Source organism: Felis catus, chromosome E1 (genome assembly GCF_018350175.1).
Source record: "Felis catus isolate Fca126 chromosome E1, F.catus_Fca126_mat1.0, whole genome shotgun sequence".
NCBI classification, from domain to species: domain Eukaryota; kingdom Metazoa; phylum Chordata; class Mammalia; order Carnivora; family Felidae; genus Felis; species Felis catus.
The window spans coordinates 4,849,005-4,874,487 of NC_058381.1; the positions used below are offsets into that span (position 1 = coordinate 4,849,005).

Sequence of the window (25,483 nt, forward strand, 5' to 3'; positions counted from 1 at the left end):
TTTCTTTGCATACAGCCTGGATGGAGAATTCCCCAAATTTGGGGGTGTTGGCTGGAGATGGGGAAATGGACTAGTGTTTCTCTAGCATCATGGGCAGATGAGAGTTTTGATGACAAGTCCGTCAGTTACATCGCAATAGCCTGGGAGTTACGAATGATGGTGTTATCCTTCCGGGCCAACGCCAGTGTGAAGGAGAGAAAGAAAAGAAGACAGGGTTTCATATTTAGTTAAAGTGTGAAGCCTTGATCTGGCATCTTGGGTGGAAACAGTCTACATCAATGTCTGCTACTTCTCCTCCTAGTCAGTTGGGTTTGGAGGTCTCCAGCATTTGTAGAGAACTGGAAGCCAGGTGGACACTTTTCCAGCTGTGAGATGTGTGTCCAAGGTCCAGGCTTCTGAGGTTTGGCTGTCATGTGGGTAGTGAGGAGGAGCTGGTATAGTCCCCTCCCCTCCGAAGGGATTTAAGATCAGTCTTTGTTCTCAGTGATTCCAAACCAGAAGGGGAGGGACGATTAGAAACATTAGCAAGTCCTAGTCGGGTATTTGCAGAAACCAGAGTTCAGGATCCAGTCCAACACAGAGGTATGTCATAAAGATGACAGCCATCCCATCAACAGCTCCCATGTTACGAATCCTTGTTCTGCTTGAATCCAGTTTTCCCACTAGTTTTGGGATGTCTTACCCAGTTCAGTTTAATGATCTTAAAGTTGTCAGAAACCCGTATTCTAGAGTACTTGTCATGGGTCTTCTTGAAGACAGAACACTTTTGCTGAAGCACTTCTGTAAAGCATCGAAGTAAAATAATAACTCTGTAAATGACAGACTTAAAAATGTCCATCGTTAAAGATCCGTTGAGAGTTTATTATAATTATAATAAAATGGACAAGGAAATTTGGTTATTTCTGTGAAATACAATATTTTAAAATGATAACTGGAATTATGGTAATAACATTATACCAGGAAGTATACCTATACAAACACAACATAAAAAAGGCTTAGTATTACTTCTTATTTGATAATGCTTCCAGTGTGCTTTAACATATCCAATTAACATAATAGTAAAACATCTTTCTTTTTATAAGGAGAGAGAACAAATAAGGAGAGATGTTCCACGGACCCCATGAAAAATCTCACATATATTTGTTGTCAACAAGAATTCATTTAGAATTTGATTTGGGGGGAAGTCTGTAAAAAAAGTATCAAAAGGTTTTAAAGCACTTGGTCAGCTAGGATCACAGGTCACTGTGACACAGTAGTTAGTTCTCTGTTTAACCAAAGTGACAAAGACCACAGGCAATTATAGAAGGTTACATAGTTCTGAGAAAAGCTTAACTCTTTTAACACTCAGAATACTAGATTTAAGTAATCAAAGACCCTCTGAAGATAGTAAACACAGAAAGTGATTGATAAAAAGATCATTTAAAAGGTAGAGAATCCATGAGCATGGAATGTTTTTCCATTTCTTTATATCTTCTTCAGTTTCCTTCATAAGCTTTCTATAGTTTTCAGCATACAGATCTTTTACATCTCTGGTTAGGTTTATTCCTGGGTATTTTATGCTTCTTGGTGCAACTGTAAATGGGATCAGTTTCTTTGTCTTTCTGTTGCTTCATTATTAGTGTATAAGAATGCAGCTGATTTCTGTACATTGATTTTGTGTCCTGCGACTTTGCTGAATTCACATATCCGTTCTAGCTAGCATTCTTTTGGTGGAGTCTGTCGGGTTTTCCATGTATAATGTCATGTCATCTGCAGAAAGTGAGAGCTTAACTTCATCTTTGCAAATTTTGATGCCTTTGATTTCCTTTTGTTGTCTGATTGCTGATGCTGGAACTTCCAACACTATGTTACACAACAGCGGTGAGAGTGGACATCCAGCATTCTACTCGAAGCTAGAACAAGTAATCCTAAAATTTGTATGGAACCACAAAAGGCCCCAAATAGCCAAAGTAGTTTTGAAGAAGAAGACCAAAGCAGGAGGCATCACAATCTCAGACTTTAGCCTCTACTACAAAGCTGTCATCATCAAGACAGCATGGTATTGGCACAAAAACAGACACATAGACCAATGGAATAGAATAGAAACCCCAGAATTAGACCCACAAAAGTATGGCCAACTAATCTTTGACAAAGCAGAAAAGAATATCCAATGGAAAAAAGACAGTCTCTTTAACAAATGGTGCTGCGAGAACTGGACAGCAACATGCAGAAGAATGAAACGAGACCACTTTCTTCACCATTCACAGAAATAAACTCAAAATGGGTAAAGGACCTGAATGTGAAACAGGAAACCATCAAAACCCTAGAGGAGAAAGCAGGGAAAAAACCCTCTGACCTCAGTCGCAGCAATTTCTTACTTGACACATCCCCAAAGGCAAGGGAATTAAAAGCAAAAATGAACTATTGGGACCTCATGAAGATAAAAAGCCTCTGCACTGCAAAGGAAACAATCAACAAAACTAAAAGGCAACCGATAGATGGGAAAAGGTATTTGCAAATGACATATTGGTCAAAGGGCTAGTATCCAAAATCTATAAAGACCTCACCAAACTCCACACCCAAAAAACAATCCAGTGAAGAAATGGGCAGAAGACATGAATAGACACTTCTCTAAAGAAGACATCCAGATGGCCAACAGTCACATGAAAAGATGTCCAACGTCGCTCCTCATCAGGGTAATACAAATCAAAACCACACTCAGATATCACCTCATGCCAGTCAGAGTGGCTAAAATGAACAAATCAGGCAGGAGACTATAGATGCTGGAGAGGAGGTGGAGAAAGGGGAACCCTCTTGCACTGTTGGTGGGAATGCAAACTGGTGTAGCCATTCCGGAAAACAGTGTGGAGTTTCCTCAAAAAATTAAAACTAAATCTATCCTATGACCCAGCAATAGCACTGCTAGGAATTTACCCAAGGGATACGGGAGTACTGATGCATAGGGGCACTTGTACCCCAATGTTTATAGCAACTCTCTCAACAATAGCCAAATTATGGAAAGAGCCTAAATGTCCATCAACTGACGAATGGATAAAGAAATTGTGGCTTATATACACAATGGTATACTACTTGGCAATGAGAAGGAATGAAATATGGCCTTTTGTAGCAACGTGGATAGAACTGGAGAGTGTTATGCTAAGTGAAATAAGTCATACAGAGAAAGACAGATACCATATGTTTTCACTCTTATGTGGATCCTGAGAAACTTAACAGAAGTCCATGGGGGAGGGGAAGAAAATAAAAAAACGTTAGAGAGGGAGGGAGCTAAAACATAAGAGACTCTTAAAAACTGAGAACAAACTGAGGGTTGATGGGGGGGTGGGAGGGAGAGGAGGGTGGGTGATGGGTATTGAGGAGGGCACCTTTTGGGATGAGCACTGGGTGTTGTATGGAAACCAATTTGACAATAAATTTCATATTAAAAAAAGAAAAAGGTAGAGAAAACCTAATTTCTTCTGTGGAGTGGACCAATCAACTCAAGGAAACTTGTTCTTTCAGTAGATGAAAGACAGTGAATGTTTAGTTACATATATTTAATAGATATTAAAGCTTATTAAAAAAATTTTAATTCATATAGCTTGACCATATGTAAAATTCCTTTCCCAAGATACCTTCCCATGAAACTTCTACAACCTTCTCTTTTATATTTAGTGGGTTTTTTTTTTTGGTTTTTTGGGTTTTTTTTTTTTTTTTTTTAGGTTTTGTCTTATGTTTTTCCTTTTGAAGCAACCAGCCTCACTTTAGGACAAAGTTGTCTTCTTTTCTTTTTCTCAATCAAAAACACATCTCCATTCCTCCTCATCCCTTCTCTTGCTGAAAACGAGCATCCTACTTTCTTTGCACACAGAGGTATTTCCCTTATTGTTTCTAGTAGCTTACATGTAGATTGAAGTTTTGGACCTTAACAATCTTAATTCTAGGGAAAATAAAGAAGCAAACCTTTGTGAACTGCTATTCTAGCAAATTTATGAATACATTTAGACATTAGACAGAGCGGGCCACTGTTTCAGCTGTTTCGTTGCTGACAGATTTTTTAAGAGGAAACATGAACTTATTTGACCTTTAGGAAATCCAGGTAGAATGAAGACATTACATTTTATGCTTATAACTCTAAAGTCATGCCTGTTTTTAATTAAACTGATAAACTAGCTTTAATACCAAATACTTTTCCAGATCACATGAACCTGTAATTTCTTTGGATTAAATATCTGTTTTATTTCTGAGAATTGAATTTATATAAGCATGCAATTTTCTTTTACCAATTAGATAGAGCTGTTTTACAAATTAATTTTTGCAATATCATCTCAGGTGGCAAATATCACACATTTATGACCCCTGTATATAGACACATTTGAACATACACACGGGCTTCCTGGGTTCCATTCTAAAATTTTAGCCATGAGGGGTGCCCGGGTGGTTAAGCCCTTGACTCTTGGTTTCAGCTCAAGTCATGATCTCACGGTTTGTGGGTTTGAGCCCTGCATCAGGCTCTGTGCTGACAAAGCAGAGCCTGCTTGGGATTCTCTCTCTCTCTCTCTCTCTCTCTCTCTCTCTCTCTCTCTCTCTCTCTCTCCCCCTTTCTCTGCCCCTCACCCACTGGCACTGTCTCTGTCTCTCTCAAAATAAACTTAAAAAATAAATAAATAAAATTTTAGTCAGGACATGGGTTTTGGTGGAGAAGGCACTCAAGGGTTTTTTCCCACTTAAGTTTCAAATGACCTTTCCCGCTTTTGTTTTTCTCCTGATAAGAATGACCTCCCTTAAGTTGATATTTTAAAGAGATGACCTAGGGGCACCTGGGGAGGTTTTAGGATTGGTAAAAAGGATTGGTGGGCTTTGAATTCTCTCTGGAGCCCATACCTTGGGTCCTGTGAAGACTAAATTTGTACAACAGAAATAGCTGTTTTTAATTCCTCAAAGAACTGGGTTGTTGCTAAAAGATATCAGAGGACTGATACATCCATTCACCAATGTTGGAATGCTTTTCTTTCTCCCCGGGTACATTTAACTCAGGGGAGAAGGCCGAAAACAAAGTTCTTACCAGGCTCTGAATATTGGCCTCCATCCTGGCCACCTCCACCATAGAGCTACTTAAAAAATTCTTATAAATGTCATGTCAGTTTTCAGATGGAACAAATAGCAAATACTTCTAACATCTTAAACCACCCCCATGGATCCAAGAGGTGTCCGCAGGAGGGTGCAGAAGGCATTATCTTCACAAGATCTAGGTTCACTCCCAAGTATCCTGACCCATGGCCTGGATTTGGAAAGTAAGTGTAAAGGCTGCTGTTAGGCAACAGGCTTGAGCAACGAAAGGTAGAAAGGGCCCACAGCGGCCACCTGGCTGAATACAGACAGGCCCATCAGGTGACCCACCTCAGAATATCCTTGGGCCCTAACTAACCAATGGGCTACTTACAACCAGGCACAGTTAAATTCCATACATCCCCACGCCTCCTCACCTTCCCCCTTTAAATACAACCCCCACCCACTGCCTCCTTGCAGTCTCTCCTTGGCGGTCCTGCCTGCCACTCCCTTGTGGTGTAGTCCGTAAACTTCTAGCTCCTCTGTTCTGCCTTGGGTAAATTCTTTCACAGCCCACACCACCAGCTTCCACCCAGTCAGGTCTCCACATTTGGGTGCCCCCATCTGATTGGGAGAGACACTACATTAGACACAAAGTCTCCACATATAGGGTCACCAAATGTAGTCTCTCCCTGTTGGATGGGAGCTCCAAAATGTGGGTGACCTGATCAGATAGGAGCCAGTGGCCCAGGCAGTGGAAGGATTCACTGGAGGCAGAACAGAAGAGATAGAAATTTACTGAATACACTGTAAGGGAGTGACGGGTAAGATAGCAGAGGAGAGAATGTCTGTCATGAGGCAGTGGTGAGAGGTCACAGTTACAGGGCAAAGTGAGGGAGTATGGGAACAGGTGGAATTTTCCCTTTTCTGGCAATCGTAGGAACTGTGCCTGGCTACAACTGGTCAGTTCTAGCCTATGGTTACTTTGAGCTGGGTCACTTAATGAGCCTGTTTGCACTCAGCGCAGTGGTCACTGCGGGCCCTGTTAGCTTACTCAGGTTTCCATTGCTTAGGCCTGTTGTCTATAAGCGGCCTCTACATGACCTAGTGTCAATCTAACCTGTTCTGGGACCAATTTACCCGGAACTTGGGAGTCTTTGGGTCAGGCGGGGAGCACCCTAACATAGCTTTTATTTTATTTTATTTTATTTTATTTTATTTTATTTTATTTTATTTTATTTTATTTTATTTTCAACGTTTATTTATTTTTGGGACAGAGAGAGACAGAGCATGAACGGGCGAGGGGCAGAGAGAGAGGGAGACACAGAATCGGAAACAGGCTCCAGGCTCTGAGCCATCAGCCCAGAGCCTGTTGCGGGGCTCGAACTCCCGGACCGCGAGATCGTGACCTGGCTGAAGTCGGACGCTTAACCGACTGCGCCACCCAGGCGCCCCTAACATAGCTTTTAAATGCTTGATCCATGCCCACAAATTTCTGTGGCTTTTCTTATTTCTGAGATTCCCACAAGCAATGGGCCTTTAGCTACACCAAGGATAAACATATGCAGTGTAATATACCAGCAGTCATCAAGAGATATCACTGCGTCCTGGCCAAGAGAGTGGGCTGTGCACCACCACAAATTCCCCGGGAGCCTTGGACGGGGGAGAGGACTGAACCGGCAGGTGACAACTTGAGGCTCCACACAGATGGGGAACTGCACACTGCCACCGACAGATCCCACGTGGGTCTTGGGACACAATTATGGACTGGGGGTTTTCCACTCAGAAACCTGGGAACTGTGGTCTGAAAGACACGTGGGTCCAGGCAAAACTGTCTGCAAGCTCAGGTTGGGCTCTGAAGAGAACCTTCTGCCGTCTCCAGCTGCCCTGTGTTGGAAAGCCGATTAGATCAGGAGCTCAACGCAGAGATCAGAGCTCACAGCAGAGAGGAATTTGTCCACAGTCCGCAGAAAGTGAGGAGAAGAACTCAAGAGGAGTTCATAGCTTCCCTACCTGTGTTTCTCATTGTTCCCAGATACCGTTAGCATTTTGCTTTGGATCCCACCTCTGCCACCAAATCTGTTAAAAAAACAATTCACCTTGTATGAACACATACATTTGAAGTAAATCTGAGGATTTAATTGGTTTATTCAAAGACTCATTAATAGGGGATGCCCAGGTGGTTCAGTCAGTTGAATGCCCAACTCTTGATTTTGGCTCAGGTCATGATCTCATGGTTCATGGGATTGAGCTCTGTGTCAGGGTCCATGCTGAGCATGGAGTCTGCTTCAGATTAATTCTCTCCCTTTGCCCCTCTCCACCACTTGCACTCACATTTTCTCTCTCTCTTTCTCTCAAAAGAAAAAAAAAAAAGGGCCAGGGGCGGGGGGAGGGGGGCGGTGCTGGGATCATGAATAGGACAGTATCCCATTGAACAAATAGGAAGGAGCTCTGAGGAGCTGCACAAAGTAGAAGGCTTTCATAGTCAGAAAGGGACAGGGACAGGACATCATAAACAAAAGAAAGCATTATTTCAGGCAGGGTTACCTTACTGTGGGGGAGGGGGGCAGGGCTCTATCCTCTCTAGTGTTGACCAGGAAATTCCAGACGGATTGGTTTAATTTTCCACTTTGGGGAGAGGCTGAAACTGCGGTTAGGTTAAGGTGTTAAGTCCCAATTTGCTGACATAGGGCTGAGCACAAGTGACTCCATTTGGGGCCTGTTACTTCTTTTTTTTCACAAAGTAAACATATCATGAGATTACAGCTTGATGAATTTTTACAAACTGAACACACCAGGTCTTCAGGTTCCAGGTCAAAAGCGCAACCACCTTCTACGGGATAATCTGCTAACATTTAAATTTAGTCCGGTTTAGGCCTGAGGCTACAAAAAAAAAAAAAAAAAGAAAAAGAAAAAGAAAAAATGTAGTCTTCCTTTGAAATACTATGATCACAGTTTTAGAGTAAACTGTTAACTTGGTTATATGAGTATTTCACTACTGGAAAATGGTTTCAGGAATATTTTGCTCTTAAAAACCACATCTTCAAGCAAAAATCTGAATTGCTCACAGCGATAATTGTTCTCTTTTGGTGCATCAGCAGAATCTGTCAAATGAAATGGTAAATTGGTGAGAAGATAGGGGTCTTTATGAAGCAGTGATGAATGAGCCAAGAAGCAAAATACTAGGTTGCAAAACAGTGGTAACTGTCTCTTATTAATTGGACTCAGGATACTGCTTTATAAACACGCTTTATGAGTGTCATGAATATGTTAATGGCTCGTTAAAGGTGTTTTGCTTTGTAAAGGTGGTTATTGTTAGAGAAAAAAACTTGTTGTGCTTTTACTTCATTTTATACCAGTAATAATATCAATTAGTAGCCTGCTTTATATTTTTATAGAGCATTAACATAATCATTTTAATTATTCATATTTCTTCTTTTCTTATTTGTATATCGATGCAGATCTGGTATCTGTCTCTCTATCTACATTCAATCCACAGAGGCGTGTTTATGTAAATGGAGTGTTGGACATTGTACCTGTGTTTTATTTTTATTTAAAAATTTTTTTCTTAATGTTTTCTTTTTTATTTTTGAGAGAGGGAGAGAGACAGAGCATGAGTGGGGGAAGGGCAGAGAGAGAGAAAGATACAGAATCCAAAGCAGGCTCCAGGCTCTGAGCTGTCAGCACAGAGCCCAACATGGGGCTCAAACTCACAGACCTTGAGATCAAAGTCAGATGCTTAACCTACTGAGCCACCCAGGCACCCCGTACCTGTGTTTTAAAACATCAGTGGTTAGCTACAGGTTTATAGTAATTTCTTCCCCCTACTGGGGTAGGGTAGAGGAAGCAGTTGAGGATGGGAATGGGAAAGATAAGAGGCCTAGAGGTCACGGGGGTTACTCTGCTGAAGTTGATTGTCAAACGAGGGGCCCAGATGGCCAAGTGGCGGTGGAGGGGACATGCCTGCAGTGTCCCTGGCTCCCTTAACCTCGGGGTGCTGTTGGCACTGAGTCCTGGGAGAGGGGTTGCCGTTGGCTCACCTCCTCCCAGGTGATTCAGCATTTCCCTGTTTCCTTGCCTCCTTCCATGCAGCAGCTCCCGGGCCAGGCCATGTGTTTACATACGTGCGCCTGTTTGTATGTGCACACCCTTGTCCTATCACACACTGTTTATTGCGAAAATAGCAAACATTGACATTTGTTAGGCTGAATATCAACAGTAGCCAAAGAAGTCTGGCGAATGTCAGTTCTCTCAACTTCGAGGCATGGTGTCGTACAGCAGATCTCTAGAACTTACACATTTTCGAAACTGAAACTTTATACCTATTGAATAGCAACTCTCAGTTTCCCCCTCTCCCCAGCCCCTGGCAACCACCCTTTTCCTCTCTGCTTCTGCATTTTAGATTTTTTTGTGTAAGTGCAATCATGCCTTATTTGTCCTTGTGTGACTGGCTTATTTCACTTAGCATGATGTCTTCGAGGCTCATCCAGGTCACATATGGCAGGATTGCCTTCATTTTAACAGCTGGATAATATTCCATTGTACGTAGACCACGTTTTCTTTATCCATTTATCCATCAGTGGACATTTAGATTGTTTCCACATCTTGGCTATTGTGAATAAGGGTGTAATGAACATAGAAGTGCAGATACCTCTTGGGAGAGGTATTTTGATTCTTTTGGTTGGACACCAGAAGTGGGATTGCTGGATCATATGGTAGTTCTATTTTTAATTTTTTTGAGGAACCACCAGACTGTTTTCCACAGTGGCTGCACCATTTGTGAGTATGTGATATGTTTACATAAGTTTTTTAGGTAATACTCTCATTGCAATATGGTCGTGGGTACAATTTCTACTTCTTGAGAAATGCCCACACCAGTAGTTGTGCCATTTTAAGCTTTTAGCTTTTGATAAGAAAGGAACTTGAATATTGGGAAGATCTTACTCTTTGATTCTCAAAAAGTGACTTTTGTGGGGGGGTGGCGGTGTGCCTGGCTGGCTCAGCCAATTGAGCCTCTGACTTCGGCTCAGGTCATAATCTCACAGTTCGTGAGTTTGAGCCCCACATTGGGCTCTGCACTGACAGCCTGCAGCCTGCTTAGGATCCTGTCTCCCTCTCTCTCTGCCCCAACCCCACTCATGCACACACATGTGTGCACGCTCTCTCTCTTTCTGTCTCTAAATGAATATTTTTTAAAAATAGTGACTTTTATCTGTCAAAGATAGTTTAAATCTGCCTTTTGCTTTTTCCTTTCTTCCCAGTGGGTTTTCAGTTTAAGACTTTAGATTCATTATGTTGTGCCTTCATTTAAATTTTCATTCAAGGTAATTGAAATGTGCTGGATGGTCTTTAACACCCTACCACTCTCTATCAAAATGAACAGTTGCAAATACACCCTTTCAGGGGGGAAAGTTCATGCCCACTGTAAGGGCAGGCTTGTGTCAGCACTCTGTGAAATGGAAACAGTGGTTTGGAAACTCAGAATTGTAGGTTACTGACATGTAGACATCAAGAAAGTTGCATATGTGTTTCCATCGATGGAAAAGTGTGAAGGTGACTGGTGATTGGAGAGCAAGTCACACATGGAGGGAGGAGTCTAAGGCAGCAGACCCAGAAGGTAGAGGGAGGGGGCCAGAGTGGATTTGAGGAGCGAGGATACCGGTGGTGGGAGCACAGGGCTTGGAGAGTGCAAGGGGGGAAGAGGAGGCAGGAAGAAAACAGAGTGAAATAGGTTGAGAGGTGGCCCCTGGAATATGAGAGAGAGGACCTCATGATCCTGTAGCGTGCAGGGACTGAAGGGGGGCTGAGGCCAAGATGGGAGGGTGGGGGGGGGGGGCAGTGACATCTGTTCCCAGCAAACCCACCAGCGTTCTACCTGCCTGTAGAATTCTGGCCTTGAAATAGCTCCCATGGAAAGCTAGCACGTCTAGAAAAAGTAATTGGATACAGAGCATCTGTCAGTTTACTGAGCCTCCGAAAGACAAGAGCTTGATTTCCTGACTTGTGAATAAACATTTACTCTACTAAGAAAAATTAAGGGATTCCATCTCCTCCACTTAAGTCTAAGTCAGAGAACTGAAGGCATGGTCCTGCTCCAAAGCAAAGTGAGTCCATTTTTTTGATCAGCTTAAGGGAATATTTTTACTTGTCAAGTGTTCCAGAAGTAGTACATAAAGATATTGGTATTGTGTATTTTGCCAACTATTAGTAATAATTATATTAGACAGTTGCCTTAATAGAATAATATGTCTTGTACAGAGATTTTTTTTTTCTATTAATCAATTCACCAGAATACAAGGGTCTTAGCCAAAGACTTCATACATCCTAACTGAAATGTCCTCACTGTTAACCTTCCTGAAAGAATGAAATAGATTGATATGAAGGAGAAATACCTTGGTTTAAGAAATGAAGTATATCTGTTAATAATGAAAGGAAAATGTGTTTATTTCTTCTGGGGCTCCCCAGTGCCCAGGAACGTCTTGAGCACAGAAGTGTTAAGCACAGTGTTGCCCTTGGAAGTCTCACAATCAACCTGGTGAAAGATGGCTTGTGTTGAAAGACAAACCACCTTCATCTGGAGCTTGTAAATTTGAGCTGGGGACACATTTGTCACATAGCAACCTTGAAATAAACAAGGTGGCTGCTCCCCCAGAAATAGGAGTTTTATTTGCTGAGGGGGTTGGATCAGATAATCTTTCTGGTCTGGTACAGCTCTAGTCCTCTGTGGCCTGTTCGCTGCCTTTTCAATACACCTGTGGTGAGGGATTTTCAATTCATCTCAGTGGTAGTATAACCCGAAGAGTTATCTTTCAGAGGGCAGTCAGGGAATTATATATCAATAACTAAAAGTCACAAATCTGTTGGCCAAACAGTTCTACTTCTAGAAATATAACTTGTATGCTAAGTTCCACAGGTGCACCAATGTATATACACACAAAATTCATCACAGCAATGTTTGTAAGGAAAAAAGGTAGGAAAAAAACCCTACATACCCATCAGTGGGAGACAAATGAATACATTATGATTACTCATTCAATGAAATACTAGTCAACATCTAAAAATATGAGATAAAGCTGTATGTGCTCATATATGTGTATTCTTATCTCCCTGAGGACATATATATTTGTCTTTTTTTTTTCCCTCCAGCACTTAAAACAGTACCTGGAACATAATAGGTGCGAATAAATCTTTTAAGTGAGTAAAGATTCATGATGAATGAGTCTTAAAAGTGAGTTTAAAGATGCCTATTATAAATGCCCCCAAAGCACTGTGTATTACCCAGGGCATTTCATAATTGGATCCTTGGCCATTCCCAGTTGCATTTGCAGGAGATATGAATATTTTGTACCACTCTGACCTTAAAGGATAGATAGTTTGTTTAGAAGTGATAAGGCTTTATCCCAAATCCAGGTGACATTCCTGGGTTATAGGGGTGGAGGTGGGGAAAACGCCACAAGCACTGTCCCCCAGTCAGAGCACTGCACAAACCAAGCTCATGGCTGCAGGCAGCTCCAACTGTGCTTGAAACCTGAATAGGAAAGAAATTGCCAGCTGCTCCATCGGAAAACATTTTCCGTGATTCCTTGTTAGTTTTTACCACAAACTCTTTAGCTCAGCAAAGTTTACTCCTTAAATGAGACGAAATATTTCAAAAGAATGTATGTTTGCAATGAGTGTGATGGAGTTAGACTTTTCATATGAAGGAGTTTGAAGATATATACTTAGTGAGACGAGAGTAATTTTTAAAATGTTCTTTTCCTGAAATGATAATGTAAGAGACAAAAATCCTAACGTTAACCTAATGGTTACCGCCGTTTTGATAGGCTGGGATTTCAGTTCCCCTTAGCTATTTTCTTTCTTTACCTCATGTTTGTTTGTTTGTTTGTTTGTTTTCCGTTCTGTCCATTTCAGTAAAACACTTGGGGATGTGCTCTTAAAGGAACACGTCCTAGTCTTCGCATCCCCAGTCTTTTATAGAAGAGATCATAAAGCCTAATAAACATAACCACACCTGTTGGTTAGTGATACACGGTACAGAAAATAAAACTGCTGCCCGTTTTCCTTTTCGTGTTTACAAGATTATTTAAAGATTTGTTTCAAAAGAACTCTGCTGAAAATATGGAAACGCGACATCATCGTAAAAGTTGCTGAGATGCTGGGTGCTGGATTTACAAGTCCACTCTCTCGGCACCCACGTTTGTGGTAGATAAGCCCGGTCTTGGCAGCCTGTTTGTAGCCACTGAAACTTGTATGACTCTCGGACCGTCAGAAACTTAGTATAGCTTCTGATGGACAGCTATATGGCTTTCAGGACCATGGTATTACACGCAAGGACTGGGGAGTTATGTCCTCCCTCCTCGAGAGCAGAGCGTCTACATCAATTACCTGGAATTCTTTTGCATGAGTAATCCACCTCTTCTCCCCCATTTATTCATTTAACCAACTATTGGTGTCAGTATGGATATTTATTTTATACTTTGAGTTATAATCCAATACTGCTTTATTTACTTTGTGTCTCAAATTGTTCCAGTTTTGGCCATTGGGAGCTGTTTCGATTGGCTCCTGTGTCCCTTTGACCTACTCCCATGTGTGTTTCTTGGGGGGGAGGGTGTGGGGGGAGGTAGGATTTTGTTTGTTTTGGGTCAGCACTGCCTGGCACTATAAGATGCTCTGGGCTCATCTTCTATACTTCCCTCTCTAATCCTTCCTTCAGCTGCTTCTTCAAGGAACTCTGCTTCCTTTTACTGGGGAATGGTATTAGAAACCAATATCTAGGCTTGAAGTGTGCTTGCTGCTAATGGGGTCATTACTTTTAGGCCTTTCCAGCTGACAGAGCAAAGAAACATAGGTGTGAATCCTAATCTGTGTATATGTACATAGCAACATATAACCATCTGTCTATTAAGCTAAACAGGACTTAATCCTGGTGAACCTTGGTCTGTTCCACATGGATCATTCTAGCCTCCTTCCTTTGCTTATCTGTAAACTCCCACTCCCAAGAGTGAGGAACCTGGATCCCAACATTGGCCATGCCCTTAATTGTTCAATATCAGTGTATATGTATAGCAGCATCAGACTTACTACCCTATACCCCCACGGGAAACAACTTCATCAACTAGAGTACAGAGCATATGCTAGGCCCTTTTGTTTTTAATGTTACAGATTCTATTTACCCCTAAAGTTATTAGGTCACCACCTTTTCTCCCTCCCCTCCCCCCTTCATCATTACTGTTTCATACCTTTGTAATATAGTTATATTCCCTTCTCATGGTCTGCATTCCTTATTGGGATCCCCTGGCCTCCATCTAGATTTTTTAAATCTAATCATTGGATTAAATTAATCATTTAGTTTTTTAAAATTTTCATACATTAAAGTTCACCCTTTGCTCTATGGATTTTTACAAAGGCATAATGTCATTTATGTAACCATTGGAATATCATACAGAATGGTTTTACTGGCCTGAAAATCTCCTGTGCGTTACCCATTCATGCTACCCCTTCTCTACAAATAAATTAGCCTAAAAACAGAACATCAGTCTCTAACTTCCTGACAATGACACCATTTAACTTTTTAAATAATAATTAATGGGGCGCCTCAGTCGGTTAAGTGTCTGACTTGATTTTTGGCTCAGGTCATGATCTCACAGTTGTGAGATGCAGCCCTGTGTGGGGCTCGGTGCCAGGCACGGAGCCTGCTTAAGATTCTCTCTCTCTCCCTCTCCCTCTGCCCCTCCCCTGCTTGCAATAAATGAATGAATGAATGAATGAATGAATGAATAAATAAATAAATAAATAAATAAATAAATAAATGTTAGTATTGTGAAATATACCTACAAAAGGGCATATCCAAGGTGTATGTATGGTTTTAAAAAAATAGTAAAAATTTTCCTATCCTATAGTCATGATCTTTCAGAATGTAAAGGGACCTCATACAGTTCACACTGGGGCTACAGAGGCTTCCTGGCTGTCCCAGGTGACGCAGTGGCAGGGTCACTGGGTCTGGTAACTGGTTCTACTGATCCTTGATCTAGTGGACTTTTCATTGTTCAGTTATAAAATGCTACCATATCTTTAAAATCAAATACTTGATATTCATTTTGAACAAGGATCATCTTTTAAGTCAAACTAGATGCCTAATGATTGTTACCTCCATTCTCTATTACTTTTTTTTTTTTAATTTTTTTTTTCAACGTTTATTTATTTTTGGGACAGAGAGAGACAGAGCATGAACGGGGGAGGGGCAGAGAGAGAGGGAGACACAGAATCGGAAACAGGCTCCAGGCTCTGAGCCATCAGCCCAGAGCCCGACGCGGGGCTCGAACTCACGGACCGCGAGATCGTGACCTGGCCGAAGTCGGACGCTTAACCGACTGCGCCACCCAGGCGCCCCTCTCTATTACTTTTTGATTGATACAAACGTTATTTTTCTCTAGACCTTCAGTGGAGGAAAGGCCCGAAGATTTCTATCTCATTATATAATGAAGGAAATGAGGGAATAGCAGTGATTTCTAAATACTAGATATTATGACCCTGTGGCTTTTAAAATAGGAACAGATTCTAGCAAAGGGATACTTAGTATCCCTTACATCCTGGTGCTACTCAAAGTGGTCCACAGGCCAGCAGCATCCACGTCACCTAGGAGCTTGTTAGAAATCCAGAATCACTGGTTCTGCCACAAGATGCTGAATTAGAATCTGCATTTACTGAGATTCCCAGGTCATTCATATGCGCACTTCCTAGTCCGGGCTCCAGGATGCACACATAGTTAAGTGTTCACACAGCTCACATTTCGAACACAGAAAATCATTTTCCAAATTCTAGAGTCCCATAAGGAAGGAAAAAGAGAGTTTCCTAGACTGTCTTTATCTCCTAACATACTATTTCTCATATACACACAATTAACGTATCCCTGAAAGCAAACAGTCAAGATATCTGTCTGTATACCCTTAACACCCTTTTATTTACCACAGGGAGCTGTCCTAAGCTAAATGCCTAAGAACAGGATCCGGTCCTGTCTCTCACCTCTGTAGGATCAGGAGGGATCAGTAGCCTATGAAATTGCAGATACCCCAAATGAGCTCAAGTCAACTTCATTCGGTGTCATTGTTAAATGACAGTTTTGAGACGCAGTGATAACATATGGAAATCTATTGAGTCAGCAATGCAAGTCTCAAAAATGAAATGCTGTAGTGTAACAAAGTATGGGTCTCAAATTAATCCCTATGTCTGGGTTTTTGATTGCCAGTTATATGTCAAACCCTGAGCTGTAAATTGCTAATTTGATGGATAATGGCCTGTCAGCAGATTGACTTGAAGTAACAATTGAAATACATTTCAATATATTTTAAATATATTTTGAACAAGATGCCACAGCAGGATAAACAAACAGCTTTGATCTCCGTGTCCCGCACTGACAGGGTAATTCCTTGTGGTGGAAGTAAGCATCTCCATTGTGTGGTGTTTAGCAGCATCCTTGGCCTTTTCCCAATAGAGGCCAGTAGCATGTTCCCTCCCCTGAGATGTGATAATCAAAAATGTCCTGGGGTGCCTGGGGCTGAGTCGGTTAAGCGTCCAACTCTTGGTTTTCACTCAGGTCATGATCTCCTGGTTTGGGGGTTCGAGCCCCAAATGGGGTTCCCTGCTGCCTGTGCGGAGCCTGCTTGGGATTCTCTCTCTCCCTTTCTCTGTCCACCCCCGCCCCCTGTGCTCTCTCTCTTTCTCTCTCTCTCAAAATAAATAAACTTTTAAAAAAGTATCCTTAGACATTGCCAAATGTTGCCCTGAGGGGCAAAATAGCCCCCGGTTGAGAACCACTGTCCTATGCCAACATTCACACCCAGAAAAATGTGTGTTCCTTGGCAATATGCTGAGATCATAGCCACAGTGTATCAGACAATGAAGCTTCTGCACAGTGGCTGGAAATATCTAGAAGGTTGAATTTTGAGGATGAGGTCACTTAGTTAATAAGCTTGGTGCCTTCTAATGTCAGCAGTCATGGGTGTTCTATTCTACCACTGACATTCAGTTATGGCTGATATAGCAGTTTCTTGCAGAAGGCCTGTGGTAGCTTCTCCTGCCTTTGGAATTAGGAAATCCTGTGAAATGCAGTCATGAACCAGGACAGAGCACTGTTTGGATACACAGAGCAACCAGTTCTCGAGAACAAGAAGATGACTTTTTCAGAGTTTTACACTCCTGGTGACTCCTTATTCTCCTTGACCATAGCCCTGGACTCCCGGGGACCCTTAAAGGATCGTCAGTTCAGGCTGCCATAACAAAATACCGTAGACAGGCAGAAAACAGAAATTTCTCACAGTTCTGGCAGCTGGGAAGTCCAAGATTAAGGCATTGGCAGGTTCAGTGTCTGGGGAGAGCCTGCCTCCTGTGTCATAGACAGCCATCTTTTCGCTGTGCCCTCACGGTGGAAGAGGCAAGGAACCTCTGTGGGAGTTCTTCTGTAAGGACACTGATCTCATTTGTGAGGACTCCACCCTCATGACCTACTCACTGTCCAAAGGCTCCTTCTCCAAATACCATCATGTTGTGGGTGGGTTTCAACATGAGAATCTCGGGAGACATACACATTTTGTGTGTAGCAGGGAGAGAGAGTCAGAGAGCTAACTCCTTCCAGCTGTGTTTAAGCAAAGCCTTCCTATCACGGGCTCCAGGAAGAGGATTGTGTTCGATTAGATCCAGGCATTATTCTATAATGCTCCCGGCTCTAAGAGTTTACTTCCAATCCAAATGTCCTCTCCTCTACAGAGCTAGGGATGACTGAAAATAGCAACAGCCCCTAAAGTGGCCTCTAGGAAGTTTGCCCTTCTTAAAACATGGCTCCCGTGGCCCTCAGAACTCAGGGGCATCAGTTCAGAGACAGTTTCTCCCGTTGTCCTCTTACCGGCCCGGACTTTTGCGTGAGAGATAATGTCTAAGCTTCAAGTTTCTTTAAAGACACTAGTTGGATCACTAAGATCATCCCTCTAATCCCTTTGCTGCACCATAGACCCTTCCAGTCCTTCCGAGTTCACAGCTCCCCCCACTGTAATTCCCGGCTGCTGCTTCTGCTCCTGGCCCACCATCTGCCCAAGGCCAGTCCTGGTCTTCGTTTGCCAGACTGCTCACCTGTTTCCATCTCAGTGCTACTCCTTCCCAAGCTCCCTGGGTGGAAGGAGACACTATGACCGCCACTGCCCTGTCCTCCCATCCTGATGGTGCAGCTATGGACACTGATGTCGTTGACCCCCTTTCCAGAGCTCTGCACCTCAAGGGTGGCGGTGGGGCCTGCTCCTCACTGAATCTCTGCACCCCCACAGCACTTATGCATCTTACCCATCATGGCTTTCATCATTTGTGTGGAAATAGGGGGACACTGTATCTTCCAGTGTCTGGGGTGTACAGTCGATCCTCGTTATTTAGAGGTTCCGTATTTGCTAACTTGCCTAGTTGCTAAAATTGACTTGTAACCCCCAAATCAGTCCTCATGAACTTGGGTGGTCATCATGGACATGCTCAGCATATGATGAAACACTTGTGTTCCTGGCTGAGGGACAACAAGGTGACACAACTGCCCTTTGTTTCAGCTCTCGTACTGTCAACAACACCCTTTTCCTCCCATTAGCTGCCACTTTTTTTTTTTTTGCATTTTTGTGCCTTTCATTGGTGATTTCATTGTTGCAAACCCAAGTGTGGTGCCAGCCATTGTTCAGTGTTCCAAAGTGCAAGAAGGCCAATGGTGTGCCTTACGGAGAAGACACTCGTGTTCCGTAAGTTTCGTTCAGGCAGGAGGTGTGCTGTTGGTGGGACATTCAACGCTAATGGACCAACAATATATATTAAATAAGGTGCTTTTAAACGGGATGACACATAACACAAGACTATGTGTTGATCCCCTGGTGCGATTGTTGTGACCAGAGGCTCACAGGAACTGAACCCTGTGTCTCCCCTAGTAGCAATCACTCAATATGCACTAATTTATAATTAATTATATATGTTTACATATGCAGGTGCTCCCTTGAAGGGTCTACAAAAAGCTGATGACACTGATTGCTCCAGAGAGCAAAACTAGGTGGCTGAGCGACAGGGTGGGAGGAGACTTTTTATGATACTGCCTTTTGTATTTTGTGCCATGCAAACATACCCATCAAAAAATTAAACGTAGTCATTTAAAAGCAAATCATAAAGTGAAAAAACACCATTTAGTGTTACTTCTCTTCAGTGTCAGGGAAACAAAGCAACTACTGCTAAACATCTGGTCTACCAGGTGACGCTTGACTTGCTCCCTGATCCTTAATGTCCTACACCAGCTCCCCCATGCTCTCTCTGCCTTCTCAGCCCTGCTTCTCCCCTCCGCTTCGTGAATGATTCGGGTATCCCTTCCTCATGAGAAACACTGCTGTCCTCTATCCCTACAGTCTACTTTTCCATCAAAGTCCTGGAAGAGTTTCCTGACCACTTTTTCTTTTCTCTGTTGGAACTACTTACAGTTCACTGTCACTCAACATCCCCTCCTGATGTTGTCGGTTGGCTTTAAGTTTCAAGTCTCTCCAAACGCGTTACCAGTTCTTGAGGATGAGATGGGGGTCTTACTCCCCTTTGAACTCCTTCAGTGCCTGGCATGTAACAGACAGTAATATTGATTGATTGATTGATTGATTGATTGTCCTTTATCATTCAGTACCAAAAGCATTTTTATTGAAGCCTTTATTTCTAAGTAAATTCCTATCCAGTTGTGTAAAACTGAAGCCTAGGTGATTATGCTTTAAGAGTAGCATGAGGATTTTGTTTGGAGCTCTGGGAATGACTTGTAACTATTCTACGAGATGGAAGTAGGTTATTCCATCTGTGAGCAGAGAATCTAGAAACCAGATTTTTATCTCAAATAAGTCACAAAGTGGGAAGGGATCTGAGCTTAGTTTTGCTGAGTTGTTATAGTGCTGACCAGTGTCTCTGGCACCTAACATAACTCACTGATCTGCGAAAGCCTGTCAGGTAGCTATAATGAAGCCTGTTTCATCGATGAACAAACGGAAGCTTCGCTAGTAATCTAAGCATAATGTAGCTGAGAAACCAGAACTGAGCTAAGAACTCAGGTCTGAAAGTCTACCACACTGGCTTGCCCCCATACAGAACAAACAATAAGCATTTTGAACAAATAGGAGTGAAAGTATCATTTTGGCTGTAAATTCACAGTCTTGTGCCTTTGGGTAAAACACAGGGCAAGAACATTTGAGATGGTCCCAGGCAAGGCACTGGATAACTATGATATGTGCTCTAAGCGAGGAAATAGAATGAGGGACTTTGCCCTCCTTCAAAGTGCTGGTATCAGCCGGCAAAAGTTCTCGATCCTGGATGAACTACATTAGACACACCTGGGGACTTTAAAAAATACAAGTAAGAAAAAAAATAAAAATATGAAGTACAGATAGAGAAGGCATTCTGACCTAATTATTTTGGGAGAGACTCAGGCCCTAGTTATTTCATAAAGCTCTCTCCAGAGGATTCCACTGTGCAGCCAGGATTGAGAACCACCGGGATGGAACAATAGAGAGGTGCAAGGACCAAGGCATTTCTCTAGTGTAGCAGCTTTAAAATCTGGTCCCCAGACCAGCAGCATTTGCATCACCTGGGACCATGTCAGAAATGTACTTTCACATTCAATCACTGAATCAGAAACTCTGGGGTGGGGGGCTGGGGGGGGGGGGCTGCAATCGTATTTTAGGTTTTAGAATCATTTTAGGATGATTCTGATGTGTGGTAACATGTAAGAAGCCCAGCTCTTCAAGCAGGCAATTCACTGAAAAGGGAATACAGATAGTCAGTAAACATGTGGAAAAATGTCCAGGAAAATACAAATGACAATAACAAGGAAGTACACTTTTAGTCTTTCAGATTGGTAAAAATGTAAAGGATTGATAGTATCTAGTGTGGCAGTCGGATACAGGAAACACATGCTCTCAGATAGGACTAGTGGCAGGGAAACCAATGCAACATCTCTAGAGCAGAGTTTGGCAGATTAATTTAAAATTTTAAATAAGCTTATCTCATGACCAGGCCGTTTCCTTTCTTAGCCTCTCTGCTACAGAAACCCTTGCCCCAGCGCATAAACACACGCATACGAAGATATTCATCGTGCTGTCATTGGCGATGAGGGGAAACTGGAAACAACCTAAATACTCACGGATAGACAGACGGCTAGATAGCCTGAGAGCACAGCCTTCCTATGGGATACTAGGCAGCAGGGGAAAAAGGAAGATGTGGCTCTAAGTGTGGACCTCTCCCCAAGACAATGTGGCATGCAGAGGCAGGTTGCAGAAATAGATATAAAATATGGTACCATTTAAACTAGGAAAATCACACCCAAGTGCTCTAAATGTTCTCTGTGAGTGTAAACTTATTAAAATGCATAGACCAGCTCTCACCTCTGTAGGGGACAACAGTAAGGGAAACAGATAGAATGCAGGTGTGAAAGAGACTTCAGACTTACCTATAATTTTTAAGTTTCTTGTAAGATTTATGTAATGAAGTATTTCTTGAGCAATGAAAAACAATTTTTGAGAACACAAAAAACACCCATGGAAATGTTCTACTAACTTGATGATTCTTAATCATTTTTTGGTCATGACTTCTGGGAATTTGATGAAAATTCCACACACACACACACACACACACATACCCTCCCTCAGCCCCAAATTCCACAAAGGCATGAAACTTTTTGTTTAATTTCAGGGAGTTTCTAGATACCCTGATGCCTCTTAGGGCTTCTGGGTCCTGGGTCGAGAGTTGCTGGCCTGCCTGATCTTTGAGGATCCTGAACAGCTTTGCTTTTCCACCTTGGGTTCCATGACCCCGTCTTCACCGTATGTGTCCCGGAGGAGTCATAATGTCTGACAGCTATTTTTATGAGCGTCAGCAGCCCTTCTCCAGCAGATTAAATTTCCCCAGAAGGTAGATTTTCGCTGACATCTTAATACTTGGAAAGGAGCGGATGATCCTCGAGGAGTGAGTGAATACAGCATATGGTTTGCCGAGCCGCAAACAGAAGCTGATCTGTGTCAAGGAAGCTCCAAGTGTTATGCATTTGCTTTGAGACATCATCAGGTTCTTTTTTTAAGTTTTGCAGTGTCATTCTGCCTTCACATGCGCACGGACCCCTTTCCGGACCCTTTGGCTGTAAGAAGAGATTTTTTTTTTTTCTTTTATGTTTTCAAGGAAGAAAGGGGGCAAGAAAACAGCATCTTTTCACTTGTAAAAATTTTAATCAATTTCCCTTTTGCTATCCCCAAATGGTCTTATGAAATGAAGGCTTTTATGTGTCCTCTTTGAGTCTACTTTAAACTGTCTTGAAGGGCAAAGTTGGTCCTCATAAAAGTGAAGCTCCTTCGTAACCTACTTCTTACTAAGTTCCTGAGCTGCCGGTGGATTTATGGCCCTCGAGCACTGAGTCTCATCTTCAGTGTGCGTGAGTGCCTTCCATCCAGTCTCCCGGGGAAGCACTTTTAATCCTCTTACTGTGCCCACCTCAGTTCCTCGTTGCTTTTCACACCATGGCAGGTTTGGGAGAGCCCTGGAGAGGTTGGTTATGAATGGATCTATTTATCCTTCCTCTGGCTTCTCCTTGACTTGGTTACATTCTGAGTAGGAGACGAGAGGTCAGAGTACTGGATGGGATCAAACTGGTGCAGCCACTGTGGAAAACAGTATGGAGGCTCCTCAAAAAGGTTAAAAATAGAACTACCTTAAGACCCAGCAATCGCACTGCTGGGTGTTTACCCAAAGGATACAAGAATACTAATTCTAAAGGGATACATGCACCCCAATGTTTATTGCAGCTTTATCTACAAGAGCCGAGATATGAAGCAGCCCAAGTGTACATCAGCTGATGAATGGATGATGAAGTTGCAAATATAATGGAATATTATTCAGCCACAAAAAAGAAGAAAATCTTATCATTTGCAACAAGATGGATGGAGCTAGTGGGTATTATGCTGAGATAAGTCAGAGAAAGACAAATACCATATGATTTCACTCTTGTGGAATTTAAGAAATAAAGAAGTAAAGGGAAAAAAAATAGACAAAGCAAGACACAGACTCTTAATTATAAGACAAAACTGATGGTTACCAGAGGGGAGGGGGCGGAGGGATGGGGATGAAGGGGTGCACTTGTGGATTTGAGAATAGGATGATGTATGGAAGTGTTGAATCACTAGGTTGTACACCTGAAACTCCTGTAACACTGTCTGTTGACTAACAGGAATTAAAATAAAAACTTGAAAGAAACACCGTATGGCATTTTCTAAGAAATGTGGATGGTCATACCTTCAAAACAACAACAAACTCTGGCCTTTATTCAGTAAGGATGAAAATGAGTATTCCTGAGTCCTTTCCCCTCTTGGAGAATATTTTCTGCCCTGGGCATTGAAGCCTGTCTGTGGGCTGGTCCAGCCTGCTTTTTCAGGCTCTCTGCTTGCTTCCGTGAACTCTTGGTTTCAGCCACTCTAAAGACCCCTTCCTGCTTCCAAGTCCTTTGCCCATGCCCTTCCGGCCCACCCTGCCATGGCCCCAGCCACATTCATATTTTCTTTGTTCATCATGATCTAGATTCCAGTGTAAAATTTTCAGATAGCATTTGCTGATCAACACAGTTGACCATACTCATTTTGCTTTGAGTGTTTACAAAACTTTATCTCTTCTACTCATAAGGTACTCCTCACCTTTACCTCAACAAATGTGGTTGAACACTCGGTGCTCTTCGGGTTCTGGGGATACAAATGAGATTCTGTTACCATGGAGCTATGCTCAAGTGTGTGAAATAGAATGAACAGGCACACAGATAAATGCACTAATTTCAGAGTGAAGAAAAGAAAGCAATGATATAATAAAGTGAACAAGAAAGATAACATTAGATAAGATGCTCAGGGAAGGTTTCTGTGAGGAGAAAGCATTTGAGTTGAAATCTCTGTGGTCAGAAAAAGAGCATTAGGCAGATGGAAAGGGCACATGCAAAGGCCCTGAGGCAGGAAGGAGCTTGGCATGTGGGTGGCCATGGGTTTCCTTGAAATAAAGAGATTTTATAAGATGACTGTATTTCCTTTGCAGCATCTAGCCCATAATAAGACAATCAGCTCCTAGACTGTTCTCTCCATGAAGGTAGATTCCATGTCTATCCCACTTCCCATGACTAGTAGCACAGTGACTGTCACATACTAGACATTCAAATTGATGAATGAATGAAGGATGAATGCTCATTGAGTAACTGAATGCCTTCCATCTGGTCTGATAGAAACTTTGCAGCAGAGCCAGAATGGACAAAAGAACTCCTTCTTTTCCTAAATGTTAGTCCTTGCTTAGCCAGCTCTCTTCGAATCTCCCTTACTATTCACTCAATGAAGTCAGACAAGGCACTGAACTCCCTTTTCGGAGGAACACTGTACTCATGAGAGATCTCATATATGAAATGTTTGGAACTTTTGGAAGCTGCTCAGTGAATTCAGGCAATTCCTACAGCATGGCTCAGCAGGTGGGAAGCCGGAAGTCACTGTATATTAAATTTTACTCAAGCAGCAGTAGGAGTGCAGTGTGACCAGTCCCTGCCCTTACTGCTATAGGATTCCAAAGCTGGCACCGCTTTTAAGCTTTCGGAATGTGGATAAAGCATTCCATCATGTTAGCAGGACACTATTTTACCTTCCCCGCTGCTGAGCTGATTGTTGTAGTAATCCCAGGGCACCCGTCTGGCCCTTCTCTTGCATTCTCTCATGGAGAAGGCTGTGCTACAGTCATTCAAAAGTGATCCCTAGTGGAGTGGTGTCTTTAGCGAATCGAGGAGCCTGTCCATTCACAGTAGAAGCAATAATGTAGTAAGATCAGTTTTCAGGAGCATCAAGTCCAGTAAAGAATGTAATCAAGAGCTCTGTTAAAATAATGAACTTGCATTCAGTAATGAACCTTCACACAGCAGTGGTTGAAACCAGACTTACTGCGGCTTTCGGTGGAAGTAGAAGAAGCATAAATGACTGTGAACATCTTTGAAATGGCTAAGAATAATTTACTCTTTCAGTGTTCTACCTCTGTCCAGTATTCCTATTTAGGATTACAAAATGGTAGAGACAGTGGCTATTGGCTCAGACGGGGAAGTGGATGAAACACTTTGATGCCCTTCCTCCCGTGAAGCTAAGAGACACCCCAGTTCACTCCATCAAGGGGTCCATTTTTTCCCTCAACAACAAAAAGCAAGTGCTCTCGCAGTGATATTTCCTAGAAAGAATTCTCAGCCCACACCTATTTCCAAACCCATTCTGCCGCCATTACCACTGCTGACGGCAGTCCGGACCTGAGCACAGGTGCAGAGAACACCCATATGCTAACAATCTCCCGTGTGACTCATGAGCCAAGCTGACCTCATAGCTAAGCTTTAGTGTTGCATAGCAACAGAGAACCTGGGCTGAGTATTTCTTTTTTT

At 42.5% G+C, this 25,483-nt stretch overlaps 1 protein-coding gene and 1 long non-coding RNA gene across 9 annotated transcripts in view; one reads left to right on the forward strand and one right to left on the reverse strand.

Moving 5' to 3' along the window:
* LOC109494191 overlaps nt 1–25,383 on the reverse strand; it is a 28,712-nt gene extending 3,329 nt beyond the window's left edge. The window contains exons 1-3 of one of the 2 annotated variants that reach the window (XR_006590025.1): nt 23,742–25,383; nt 19,507–19,634; nt 7,315–8,129 (exon numbers count right to left, since the gene is read on the reverse strand). This is a non-coding gene — a long non-coding RNA (uncharacterized LOC109494191). Of the gene's footprint in view, nt 1–7,314; nt 8,130–19,506; nt 19,635–23,741 lie in introns of those variants that run through there. The other variant, XR_002148836.3, reaches the window with a different exon arrangement.
* Nucleotides 1–25,483, forward strand: part of ADPRM (ADP-ribose/CDP-alcohol diphosphatase, manganese dependent) — a 578,681-nt gene that overhangs the window by 173,263 nt on the left and 379,935 nt on the right. The window lies entirely within an intron of this gene.